The sequence below is a fragment of the Caretta caretta genome, chromosome 8, assembly GCF_965140235.1.
Source record: "Caretta caretta isolate rCarCar2 chromosome 8, rCarCar1.hap1, whole genome shotgun sequence".
In the NCBI taxonomy this organism is placed as follows: Eukaryota; Metazoa; Chordata; order Testudines; family Cheloniidae; genus Caretta; species Caretta caretta.
The window spans coordinates 6,178,915-6,191,812 of NC_134213.1; the positions used below are offsets into that span (position 1 = coordinate 6,178,915).

The 12,898-nt window shown below is 44.3% G+C and overlaps 1 protein-coding gene across 3 annotated transcripts in view; it reads right to left on the reverse strand.

The window, feature by feature from the left end:
* G3BP1 (G3BP stress granule assembly factor 1) overlaps positions 1 to 12,678 on the reverse strand; it is a 34,833-nt gene extending 22,155 nt beyond the window's left edge. For 2 of the 3 annotated variants that reach the window (XM_048860688.2, XM_048860687.2), the window contains exon 1: positions 12,559 to 12,678. The gene's annotated coding sequence lies outside the window, so the exon portion shown is untranslated. Of the gene's footprint in view, positions 1 to 12,304; positions 12,435 to 12,558 lie in introns of those variants that run through there. The other variant, XM_048860692.2, reaches the window with a different exon arrangement.
* Between the last annotated feature and the right edge of the window lie 220 nt (positions 12,679 to 12,898).

Consider the following 12,898-nt stretch of genomic DNA (forward strand, 5'->3'; position numbering starts at 1 on the left):
ACCATATTACCATATTTGGACTGTGACAGATAGGTGGTCTTTCATCTTAGTTTGAGCCAAAATTGATTAGCATTTTCTAAAACATTCACCCAAATTACTATATAATCAAAATAAACTGACCTGTGACTTTCAATAACCCAAGACTGAAGTTATAAAATTCAACGAGAGTCCTAGTTGTGTCACATTTCCTCCAGATATCCTTATCTGCTCTGTATGCAGAGTTCAGGTTCACAGCGAGCCCAGCTAGTGATCACAAAAGCCATTTAATCTGTCATAATGATCCCAGAGGGGTAGGTTCAACTGACATTTTAAATCAAAAGGATTCCAGACATCCCTTTTGAGGAGACTGCTGTTGTGTTTAGTACTACCAAGTGTGCTACCAGAAGGATGCTTTACACAGCTGAAATCAAAACAGAGAGGAAGAAATGGTTTCCAGAAACACTAGGACCAGGCTACAGGTTTTCCAAATAGCCTACCTTCATAGCCCCTTGTACCTTTATCTTCCACCTAACTCATCACGTCGTCTTTTTGCCAACATTTCAACCAAAGAGAAAGTATCTACCAAACTATTAAATCACTTCAAAGCATTAGTTTCTTTTGATGGGAAGATTTCGCAGCATAATGAAGTGAATAATCCTGCAGCAGTCTTTGATTCCCAATCTTCTAACGTTACCATATGTAAAAATAAAGACTCCTCTGATATCTCCGTTACATCAGTCCGCTTTTTATGACTTACTGTAAATTTACAGAATTGTGAGGAAAGCTGTCCCAAGCCTTCGTAACCATAAGGTAAGTGTGCGCAAGGATTCTCATGGCACTGTCACACCACTTAAGTGACACCCACAATAGCCTTGAGAAAATACAACACATTTTTAGTTTTTTCACCTCCATAGCCTTATCTAGTTATAGAAGGGACATTCTGGCACCATGCACTCACTAGGTTCTCTATGTGAGGATTTTTGCAAACTTCAGGGTTTGACTATACTTACTATATACCCTAGCTCTTGACTGTGTTGGTAGCCGAGTAGTTCCTTAACCTCTATCAATTGCTACCTTTTGAAAGCTGAAGAATTGCTTATAAAAACCTGCACAGTAACAGAGATTTATAGAAGTTGTATATCCTATTCCATACTTGATAAATACTGAATCCAAAAGGACACTGGATATTTAAGATATAGTCATTAGTAATCACAATTGCAGTAATGAAGTGCCATTTTCAGATTTTTCCAGGTTGCTTAGTAACAGGTGAGAATGACCTGCTCGTGTGAGAATGGCTCAGTATAAACAAAAAGAAAAGGAGTACTTGTGGCACCTTAGAGACTAACCAATTTATTTGAGCATGAGCTTTCGTGAGCTACAGCTCACTTCATCAGATGTATTTTGATGTATATTGATGTATATTGAGCTCATGCTCAAATAAATTGGTTAGTCTCTAAGGTGCCACAAGTACTCCTTTTCTTTTTGCGAATACAGACTAACACGGCTGTTCCTCTGAAACCTGTCAGTATAAACAGTGATTTGTAGAATAGCCTACACTAGAATCACAGTCCAACATGAGTCCACAATGGGACGAATGAAATTATTAATAAATTATTAATTATAGCATAAATATTCCATTCTGTTAGCTTCTGCTTCAAATATCTTTTGGATGGATCCATTCGGCTTTGTTTGCTCAAATGAGTGGGGGAAAGCAGCAAGTAGGTACCTGTGGAAAACTATAGTGTTACAAACACTACAGATCAGATAGACAACATGGTACAAGCAAAATAACCTTGCATCTCTAAGTGAAATCTAGAGCACTGGTCTCCTAGCTGGTAAAGCATATCATTAGACCACCTTGTTCTAAAGTAGAATAAGTAATGCGAACTTTTCAAGGAAATGCATATTTAAACACAAAAAAGGTAACAAATATTGAGCTACCAGAGATCAGAAAGAATGGGAAGGCCACTAAACTCACCCTCAACTACCCGGGGAAAGAGGCTATTAAAAGAACAGATTTTGTTGACAAACCAGTCTGCAAGACTGCAAGCACTGGTAGGGGCCAGCACCCAATGAGCTTCAGGTACAGAAATCTTGAAGCATTAGTTAGAATCAGTAACATGGGAAATTAATGCCAAAGTTCTGTCTCCCATGAGGTGGGGAATAACTACAGTAGAACCTCAGAGTCACAAACACCTTGAGAATGGAGGTTGTTTGTAACTCTGAAATGTTCATAACTCTGAACAAAAGGTTATGCTGGTTCTTTCAAAAGTTTACAACTGAACATTAACTTAATACAGCTTTGAAACTTTACTTATGAAGAAAAATTCTGCTTTCACTTTTTTTGTTTTAGTAGTTCACGTTTAACACAGTGCTGTATTTGGTTTTGGTCTCTGATACTGCCCGAATGTGTACTTCTGTTCCAAATGAGGTGTGTGGTTGCCTGGTCCATTTGTAACTCTGGTGAGGTTCTACTGTACTCGCAAAGATAAAGAGTGCCTTTAAAAAAAGGTGAATACCATTTAGGCATTAAATTTCAAAAGCCAAGAACCCTAAATGAAAAAGAAAGCCTTTATATAAAGACAGATGGAAAGCAGAGAGCATTATAGGAAGTTACCTGTTTATAGACACTAGCACTGTTTTGTACTTTGACTGTATGGGAGACTGTACGGTCTGCCTGTGAGAAAATCTTACAAGCTGGCCTTCCAAGCATAGATAGCTTACAGTAAAGCCGATGAACTACAGCAGCTGAATGGGCACAAACTGCTCTATTGTATCTAAAGATATCAAAAACCTCATCTCTTTGGAAGTAGGTGCACAAAGCTAAGTGATGGAATGTCTGACGCAAGGTCTTTTATCCATGAATAATGGGATTTGTAATGAGTTAGAGTGATCGGTATTTTAACTGTTACATTACTTTCTCCTATGAAATACTACTAATGCAACCCATAAGTGACTGCCCACTGAAAAACAGCAGCAGGTGAACCTCAGTCAACCAAGCATAGAGTAATTAAAAAGTGTACAGTGTATATTAATACAATTAAGTGGATTACTAAAGGACATTTTAACTCAAAATGTAGCTGTGTCTAATAAAAAGTTAACCTGGATCACCAGCGCACTCACACATTTTAGCCAGCCATACACTAGGTCTGCCATAAACTCTAGTCACTGCTGTAGAAGGAAAGCCACGTAACTTATAGAAGGGTGGCAGCAGAGTCTAGTGGACAGAGCGATCGACTGGGATTCAGGAGATTTGAGTTCTGTTCCAGGCTTTGACACCGATTGCTAGATGATCCTGAGCAAATCACTTCTCCTGTTTCCCCATCTGTAAAATGGGGATAACAACTTACCTCCTTTGTAGAGAGCATTGAAAATCTGATGAAAAACACATTCGAGAGAGAGAGAGAGAGAGAGACACACACACACACACACACACACTAGCAGCTGGGGGGCAGGGGTCTGAACCAGAGGCATATTTCCTGGTTGAAATAATATAGCCAAACCAACATGACAGGAAAAAAAAATCTAAATTTTAAAAAGGGTCCTTGAAAAATATGCTTTGTACCACACAGAAATCTTTTTTATAGGGATGCAACTTTTTTGCTCAATGACACATGCTAAAAAGTTCACATGTAAAACACATGCAAAACAGCTCAAAATTAAGTTTAAAGTTAGCATTGCCCCGACCAATACTTTTGGGGGGGGGGGGGGGAGGGAGGAGAGAGGAAGAGATCTACTTCACCACTTGCCAATGGCAGAGGGGAAACCTTCCCAGACAGGCCTCTATACAATATGAATAAATAAGCCAAACTTCCTAAATGACTTGTATTCTACAGAAGTTACACTTTCTAGTCATCATTGTTGCTAATAAACTTTCCAAATGCGAACCCAGAGTAAATAGATGCAGCACTGTCTGCCAGTTTGTAGACAAAACCCAGTGTCTGTGCTGCTGTTCGCAGTTTTGACAAGCAGCAAGAGCTAAACTAACCAGTGCTTTTCATTGCTGCTATTTAGAATCCGAGTGTAGTAGTGGCTCACGAATGTTAATTTCATGCTATAGAGGCAGGCATAGGAGGATGTTCATAAGAGAAGAAACCCCAGAATATGAAGGATAAGGTAGAGTAGTGGAGACCTGCTCCCCTCAGAGAAGCCGAGAAGCTCTTAGCAGAAAAGAAATTAAACAGACCAAAAAAATCCACGCCCCCACCCCCGCCACCTGCAGCTAGGAGCATGGGAGGGTGCAGCTTTCACTCTATCACCACCCGTACTAGCTAAAGGCAGATATTAAAGACACAGTCCCACACAAGTAGGGCTCAGAGAGAGCAACCTGGTAGAAATCCCAACTTTCTCCCATTATCAGCAGCTGAGGATAGCAGGGCTCAAGATGTCACTAAGATGTTGCCCTTGGACCCCACTGACTGAGCTTCCTCATGACATTTCATAATGGGCTCTGCCTAATAGGCATCTAGTAAGTTTTTCATACCCTGGCCCAAATACCACATTGCTATACAGTGCTGCTGGAGATACTAGTGGTATTAGAGGTTACAATATTTCAGTGAAACAACAAGGACTAACCTACATAGTGTTCATTTTTTCAGAGAAATATACAATAGGTTGGAAGCTAGTTTACTATGCTAAACAGACTCTTCCCTATATTGCTGCAGTCAACAAGAATAGTCAGTCAGCAGGTGAACAAAAGAACCAATCTCAAAAAAGGACTAATATATTTAGTGTTATTTTCACCAGAAGGTAATAAGTTTTAAAAATTTCCCTAGCAGATCTGGATACAAGGGGTCAAATAAAGGGACATCATGAGAGTTAAAAATTGAGTGCTTGCTATATAGAAGGTGGTTTGGGTTTTACTTACACTCTAGACAAAAAAAAAAAAAATTCATAGACTCAGTTTATTTCACCATTTATTTATTTTTTACTCCTACTGGAATCCTGCACCACTGTGTAATGCATAATTTGCACAGAATTAATGTTTCGTGCAGAATTTTATTTTTTCCCCCAGTACTCCTGCCCAGGGCTGGCAGCGGGAGTCCCATTATTCTGTGTTATTTTGATATATAAAATATATAGAATTTTAAAATATTGTATGCAGAATGTTAATTTTTTTGGCAAATTCTTCAAGGAGAACTTTTTGTCCAAAATGAGATGTACCACAGACTAAGAAGTTTCACTTTCAGGTTCTCCTGCTACTAGCACAAGGTTGTACCACGTGTTGCAAACACTACTGAGTAATGTCTGTTTTTTTTACTGGCATATCTCCCTGTAAACTCAACATGAAAGCAGATCTCCAACCCTATTTGCCTTCTAAATGCCCAGAAAGAGTAAAAGAGCTTCAGAAAATTCATAGAAATTTCAATTACCCTTAGGTTTTGTAAAATCCTAGGACACAATCCCCCCCACAAATACTGGTCCTAGTGCAGGCATAGGAAACTTCTGATCTGTGATACTGGACCAGTGCCTGCAGAAGTTTACTGATCCTAAAACCATTTGTACTGATTCTCTAGTGCAGGGGTGGGCAAAATTTTTGACCCGAGGACCACACCTGAGTGGGGAACTTGTATGCAGGGCCATGAATGTAGGGCTGGGGTGCAGGAGGAGGGTACGGTGTGCAGGTGTGTGGCAGGGGGTTGGGGTGCAGGTTCTGGCACAGCACCGCTTACCTCAAACAGCTCCGGGCTGCCAGCAGCAGGCCGCGGGGCTAAGGCAGGCTCCCTGCCGGCCCTAGCCCCACACCAAACTCTGGAAGTGGCCAGCATGTCCAGCAGTGGCTCCTGGGGGTGGGACAGGTGGCTCAACCGCGCTCTGCGCTCACCTGCACATACCACCCCTGAAGCTCCCACTGGCTACAGATCCCCATTCCCAGCCAATGGGAGCTGCGGGGGGTGGTGCCTGCAGGCAAGGGCAGCACACCAAGCCCTTTGCCCCCGACCCCACCCAGGGGGCCGAAGGGACGTGGTGCCAGGAGCGGAGCGATGCCAAGGAGCCTGCCTGAGCCCTGCTGCGCCACAGGGCTGACAATCCCATGGGCCGAACTGAAAGCCCTGATGGGCCAGATCCAGCATGTGGGCCATAGTCTGACCTCCCTGATCTAGTGTTTCTAGTCCTGACAGTTCACAAGATATTTGAGCCTAGAAGCATGAGGCATCAGTTTATTAAGAGAGTCAATATTTTCTGTGTACCATGCGCTAATTAAAGTACTTCAATACTCCTGTAAGTCAGCTTTTTTCAGTATTTTTACCTTTTCTGCACTTCCCTCAACCAACCAAAGTGACAGTGGCTATTGCTATGTTATTGTCATAATAACCAGTAGTTTTGACAGTCAAGAGCAGCTACAATGGCTCAATGAAGAGAAGAAAAATCATTCATCATTAGGTTCACAATTTTTCCATCTGGATTCATTGGGCCATCGCAGCTTCTTCTAAATATAGACACGGGGTCTTATTTCAGTCCTGTTTTATTGTTAACACAAGTAGCCCCTCAGATTTCACTTTAAGAGGGAACTAAGTAGCAATACAAATGTTAGAGTTATGTATGAATGCTATGAGATATTGACAAAATTAGTATTGGACAAGCATATGGAAAAGAGGTTTTAGTATGTTAGGCAACATGCACACTTTAAAAAAGCAGGTTATCCTGACCATCTTGCTCTTGTCCTCATGTCAATGCTGGCATGACTTTAGACATGAAAAAATGTTTTTGTCATTTGAAAACAGGATTCCAGAAGTTTTGAAATGGATGTGAGACAGGCTGTACCCCATATTCACCCCTTTTACAAGATGATAAATTTTGTGCAGGCTGTGCCTTGTGAGAGATCATTTGAGAGTGATCATTGTTGTCCTGGTGGGATGTGTATGGCAGCATTGTGTGTAGTGCTGCAGAATTCTACTGTGTGATGTTGCTGGGACATGTTCCAGGTCTGGAGAGCAGTCATGGGCCAGCTCCACGGAGACAGGGGGGTGACTGACACCTCAGTCAGGTATCAAATGGAGTCTGGTGGACCATCGTTGAGTGGCCGTTCTTTGGCAGGAAAGAAGGTGTGAGTGAAAAAAAATAAATCTACATTTTGACAAAAACAGATTGGGGCTCTCATCAACATAGACGGTATCTCTGGACCTCAGCTGGGGATGATTCTTGAAGAGAAAGAACTAAAAGGGAGAGCAGCTGCCCCAAATTCTCTCTCCCTTTTTCTCTCTACCCACAGCATCGACAAGACCTGAGGAACAAGGAAGCAGCATTGGACTGGGGGAGGGATTCTGACTGAAAGACATTCAGCCAGTAAGACTGCAAAACATAGTGAGCCCCCCCTCCCGCTTTGAATTCACTTCGCTTGTTAAGTTAGGCATTAGTTGCATTTTACTTTTATTTTCTTGTAACCAATTCCGACTCTTTTGCCTCCTTACTTGCAGTCACTTAAAATCTATCTTTCTGTAATTATTAAACTTGTTTTATTTAAAACAGTATGTTTGGGAAACCCTATTTGGGATTACTGGATTTGTGCAAATCATTTTCTATTATTAAAATGACCGACTTTACATGAGCATGCATTGTCCAGTAAAGAGCTGGATAGCATAAGACATACACTTCTGGGGAAAGTCTGGGACTTGGAATTTCCTAGTGTTGTTCTCCAGTGTAATTCATGAGTGGCTGGCTATAGCACTCAGACTCTAACTGTAAGTAACATGCTAGAGTCTGTGAGTGAGCAAACCAGGAGTGGTAGCTCTCACAGCAAAGCAATGTAAAAGGCTCCCCATGTTGGAGAACTGAGGAGACAGCTGTTCATCAGTTCAGATTGTACCTTGGGTAATTTCACAGTGCTTAACACTGTTTTTTCCTTCATCTAATAGTCAGCACAACAGCACTAATAAATTAAATTGGAACCGAAGTGGTCTGGGATATGACAGAAGATGCAAGATAGTGACCAAAGTTTAGAGGGTGATTTTAAAGGATAATATTACACATATCATTACAAATGTGTAGGATATTGTGGGTGCCTCCAAAAATATTTGTAAAGTTGGGGGGTCATGATTCAAAAGAGCTTGAGAACCCCTGTTGTAGTATCAGATGCATTCATTTAATAGTTTGTGTTTAATATCCGACCTCTCTTTTTTCCTAGTCAAGGCAGCTGGAGACATTTCCAACACAGCAGCTTTAGCTGAAACAATTCTGACTGATATTTTAATCCAATGCTAAAGACTTTCAATACCAGTCACTTGATTAAAATGCATGTCAATAACTGTACACATCCCCACACTTTGTGAAAAAAAGTCTCATTACATAAATTAAACCAAAGATGAAGTGCAACAAACTCAGTAGCTGACATGTATGTGCACAGGACAGCATCACTTGTCATAAGATCTGAGACCCACTCCATTTTAATCCACCTTCTGACTTCTCCTCTTCAACTTCCCACCTGCCATGTCACTTAAAAATACGCAGCGAAAAAGGCTTGGATTACGTCATTGGAAAGCTGCAGCAGTTAGTTTACAAGTGTTTCCTAACTCATCCAACAGGGCTTGTCATATGTCAATTTCAGCAGCTCTCTCTCAAAGTCACTAGGGTTAAAGGCCAAAAACCAAACAATTGTCCTACAGTTTGAGAAACTAGCCCTCAGGTTTGTTTTTTTTAAACTATACTTTCTTTAACCAGTGTTCCTCCGTGTATAATTTGGTATACACACTGTGCAAGGGGAAAGAACAACCTCAATTAGCATGTGTTTTCAGTGGAGTTCTCAACTATTCTCAGCAGGTGACATGTGCTAAAGCCATCCTAGGAGATGTTTTTCTGCAGCATGAACTGAAATGTTAATAGGAAAAGATTTTTTGGTCTAAATTTCAGCCTTAAAAATGCTGTTTGATAACACTGAGCTAAAGGAGGTAGACTCAATACAGTGAGTCTTTAAAGTACTTCACACTATTTCTAGCAACCTTTATGGAAGTTTGAGACTAAAGTGAATATACACCGGACTCTCGCTAGAGCACAAGATTTGGGATCCATGCGCAGTTCCGCGTTACAGCGGGGACCACATTAAAATGAATTCCAATTAAAGCAATTAAATTTGGGATCCATGGCTGCGTTACATGCGAATTTGTGCAATATAGACGTGTGTTCTAGCGAGGGTTCGGTGTAGTTATTTCCCCTGAGAGAGCTTCTAGCCTGGTTTGGTACTTTAACAAATAGATAAGAATATCAGGACTACAGCTCCTAGGTAAATAATGGACTTCTCAAAAATATTTTCAGAAGTTTTAGTAGATTTTAAAAACAGACAAAAAGTTCAAATGTATGTCATTACTATCCTTGACAGTCATCATCAAATATGATACCATGGCTGCAGCAGAATGGACAAATAGCCAATTGCAGACTAGTGAACTATTATACAAAAAAAGTGTCCTCTTGTCACTAACAACCATAAGACAAGACACTATGTTTGTACCTTTATTAGTTTTGCTGCTTTTGTGGCTGCCCAGGACCATGAAAGGGTACATACAAAGGATTCTTTGCTATGTCATTCCATATTAGGGCTCCTACAAAAGATTCACGTTTTGCCAGGGAGTTTGGGAATGTCAGGAACACATGTGGCAAGTATTTTTCCTTTCCTTGCTTCCATCTTCTAGCTTTCAAGTTGGTTACATTAAGTATTAATGTAAATTCACCAAATCAGACACTGAAGGTTTCCCCATCTTCCTACTAAGCCAAGACCTTATGATAACCGATTTAATCAAAAGAAACTTGAAATGTACTCCTGCTTTCTAACAACTAACTTCTAACACAAGAAAATAAGTAAACAGGTATATTTTGCATGCTTATATAAGATATTTAGAAATTGCTCTTAGGGCATATTAATCTGAGGGACACATTTTAACGTTTAAATCACACTTCTGATACCTGGGAACATAAATGTATGAATTTCTCCTTCACACAATAGTATTACTCTGTTTCAGGGAACTCTTTAGTTATCCAAATACTTAAAGTAAACTTGCAGTTTAATATGACATTCAGGTGTAACTGGGTAGAACAAGCAGCTGCACTTTAGACATTTTGCTGCAAGTCATGACTCGATTTTACTTCAGGTCAGCAGAGAAATGCATAGTATCTTTGGAAAGATGTGAAGAGTGTGAACATTCTACCACAGCCAATAACACTGCCATAAACATCTGAGAATCCTAGTCAGTCAGCAAATATGTTGTAGTCTACTCTCATCTTCCCTGAAATCCTATTTGAGAACCTGGCATGTTTTCTTAACCTCTTTTGCCCATGAATAAGTGAAAGTGACTGATTTAGCGAATAGAAGATGCTATTTTCTAGAGAAGAAAGTAAGCCTCAGTAGCTGAAACATGGTTGATAAGATGCGCATAATGGCCTAACGTACACTCCAAATGATTTTATTTATACCAACTGGAGGTTACTGTTCAGGACTTGATTGCCTCTCTACATTTCCTAAAGCTGTCATTAGTTTGTGAAAGGATAGGCCTGACAAAAATAGCAGACTGGAAACATAGCTGTTTGGTGCAAACACTCCTCACATCTAAATAGGAAGATGCCACTTCCTTCACATGGAATACATTATAGACACAAAAAGAAAAGGAGTACTTGTGGCACCTTAGAGACTAACAAATTTATTTGAGCATAAGCTTTCATGAGCTACAGCTCACGTCATCGGATACAGACTAACACATCTGCTTCTCTGAAACCTGTCATTACAGACACAATGCTTAATGTGGATGTCTCACCACACAGATAACATCCATGTACCAATAATTCCAAGTACAATCTTGCAAACTAACTCTATGGAAGGCATCCAAAGCGATGAACAGTAATACAGGTAGGGCTTTCACAATCAAGTAGGTCTGGGGCCTCGCAAGTGACTGGGAGCTCTTCAGACACACTGTTCTATACACAGTTCTGCATTTAATCCCAGCTCCACCATTGTCTTGCTGCGTGACCTTGGATAAATCATTTAATGCCACAGAGAGGAGAATGTTACCCCATCTGCAAAAGAGGGGTGAAACTTACCCTCTTTTGTACAATGCAGAGATTTACAGGTGACTAAGGCTACATAAATGCTAAGCATTATCGTCTCAGGTGGATATTTTTCCATGCCACCTTAACCCAGGAAGAAACTCTGCAGCCTAGCTACTACATGGGGGCATTTTACATAGTTGATGGAACACACAGGCAATGTAAAGTACAGAACAAAGCTTGCAGCTTTGTATCACAATGAAATTTCCTTCTCTCCCGTTTGTATCCCTCCTCTGAACTGCCCCCCCTCCCTTTAAATGTTTGCCTTCAGAGAGAACACTATCCTCCACGATCCCAACAACGTTCACTTATTTCTATAGCGTCACTCCTTTCCGTGGGGCTAGAGGAAGGTTCTTCCTCACATCCCGGATACCAAACATACAAGGGCTTTCAAATCAGAGGAACCGTTTCGTAAAACGGTTTCGCTGTTCTAGCCCAAACTGCTCGAGGTTTGCTATCCCCACGTCCAGCAGAGGCAGCCCCCGTCTCTAACGCGTGTGCATGGGGCCCACTGAGCCTTGCGGGTCAGGAACCTGCGGGAGCCCCGGGCCACCCCACCGTCCCTCCGCCAGTGACTTACAGCCCCGAGCCGCCACCCCCCCGGGCCCCCCTTCCCGGTGACTTACAGCCCCGAGCCGCCACCCCCCCGGGCCCCCCTTCCCGGTGACTTACAGCCCCGAGCCGCCACCCCCCCGGGCCCCTCCTTCCCGGTGACTTACAGCCCAGAGCCGCCACCCCCCCGGCCCCTCCTTCCCGGTGACTTACAGCCCCGAGCCGCCACCCCCCCGGCCCCTCCTTCCCGGTGACTTACAGCCCCGAGCCGCCACCCCCCCGGCCCCTCCTTCCCGGTGACTTACAGCCCCGAGCCGCCACCCCCCGGCCCCTCCTTCCCGGTGACTTACAGCCCCGAGCCGCCACCCCCCCGGGCCCCCCTTCCCGGTGACTTACAGCCCCGAGCCGCCACCCCCCCGGCCCCTCCTTCCCGGTGACTTACAGCCCCGAGCCGCCACCCCCCCGGCCCCTCCTTCCCGGTGACTTACAGCCCCGAGCCGCCACCCCCCCGGCCCCTCCTTCCCGGTGACTTACAGCCCCGAGCCGCCACCCCCCCGGCCCCCCTTCCCGGTGACTTACAGCCCCGAGCCGCCACCCCCCCGGCCCCTCCTTCCCGGTGACTTACAGCCCCGAGCCGCCACCCCCCCGTTGCCACAGACACACCCCCCGACCCTCCCCCCAGCGACTTGCAGCCCCGAGCCGCCCCCCCTTCCCACAGACACACCCCCGCCCCCCCGCGACTTACAGCTCCCCCACGGGGGCACCTTGCCAGGCCTGGGGGGAGAGAACAGCAGCTTCCCCACCCCATTTGTTGCCCGCCCAGCCGAGAGGCCCCGAGCCCCACGGCTCAGCCTGGCCCGGGCGAGCCCGGCCCGCGCGTCTGTGACGCTGGGAGGCGGCGCAACCGTCCTGGGAGGAACGTGACGCCGTTCGAAGCCGCCCCGCTCCCGGCAGCCCGAAGGGGAGGCCGAGGCCGCGGCCGGCCCCGTCCCGCGTTACCTGCGGACGGAGCGGGACTGGAGCAGGAGGCAGGCCGGCCAGGAAATAGAAAGACCTCACGCAACGGCGTGCTCACCCGCCGGCTACATATATCCGGCGCGCAGCCTAACCCCGCCGCAACCCGCCAGCCAATCGCTGAGCGCCGCCCTTCCCTACTCGGGCGCCGTTTGGCCAGTGCTGCGAAAAAGGGGCGGTGCTTGTGGAGTGGCAGCCAACCCACCCTATCCCACTGCCTTGAGGCAGGCGGACGTTAAAGTGAGCGACGTAAGTACCAGCCAACAGACGTTGTCGTTTCAGCCACAGAGGTGGGACAAAGCTCAACTGACTCCCCCGCTGGCCA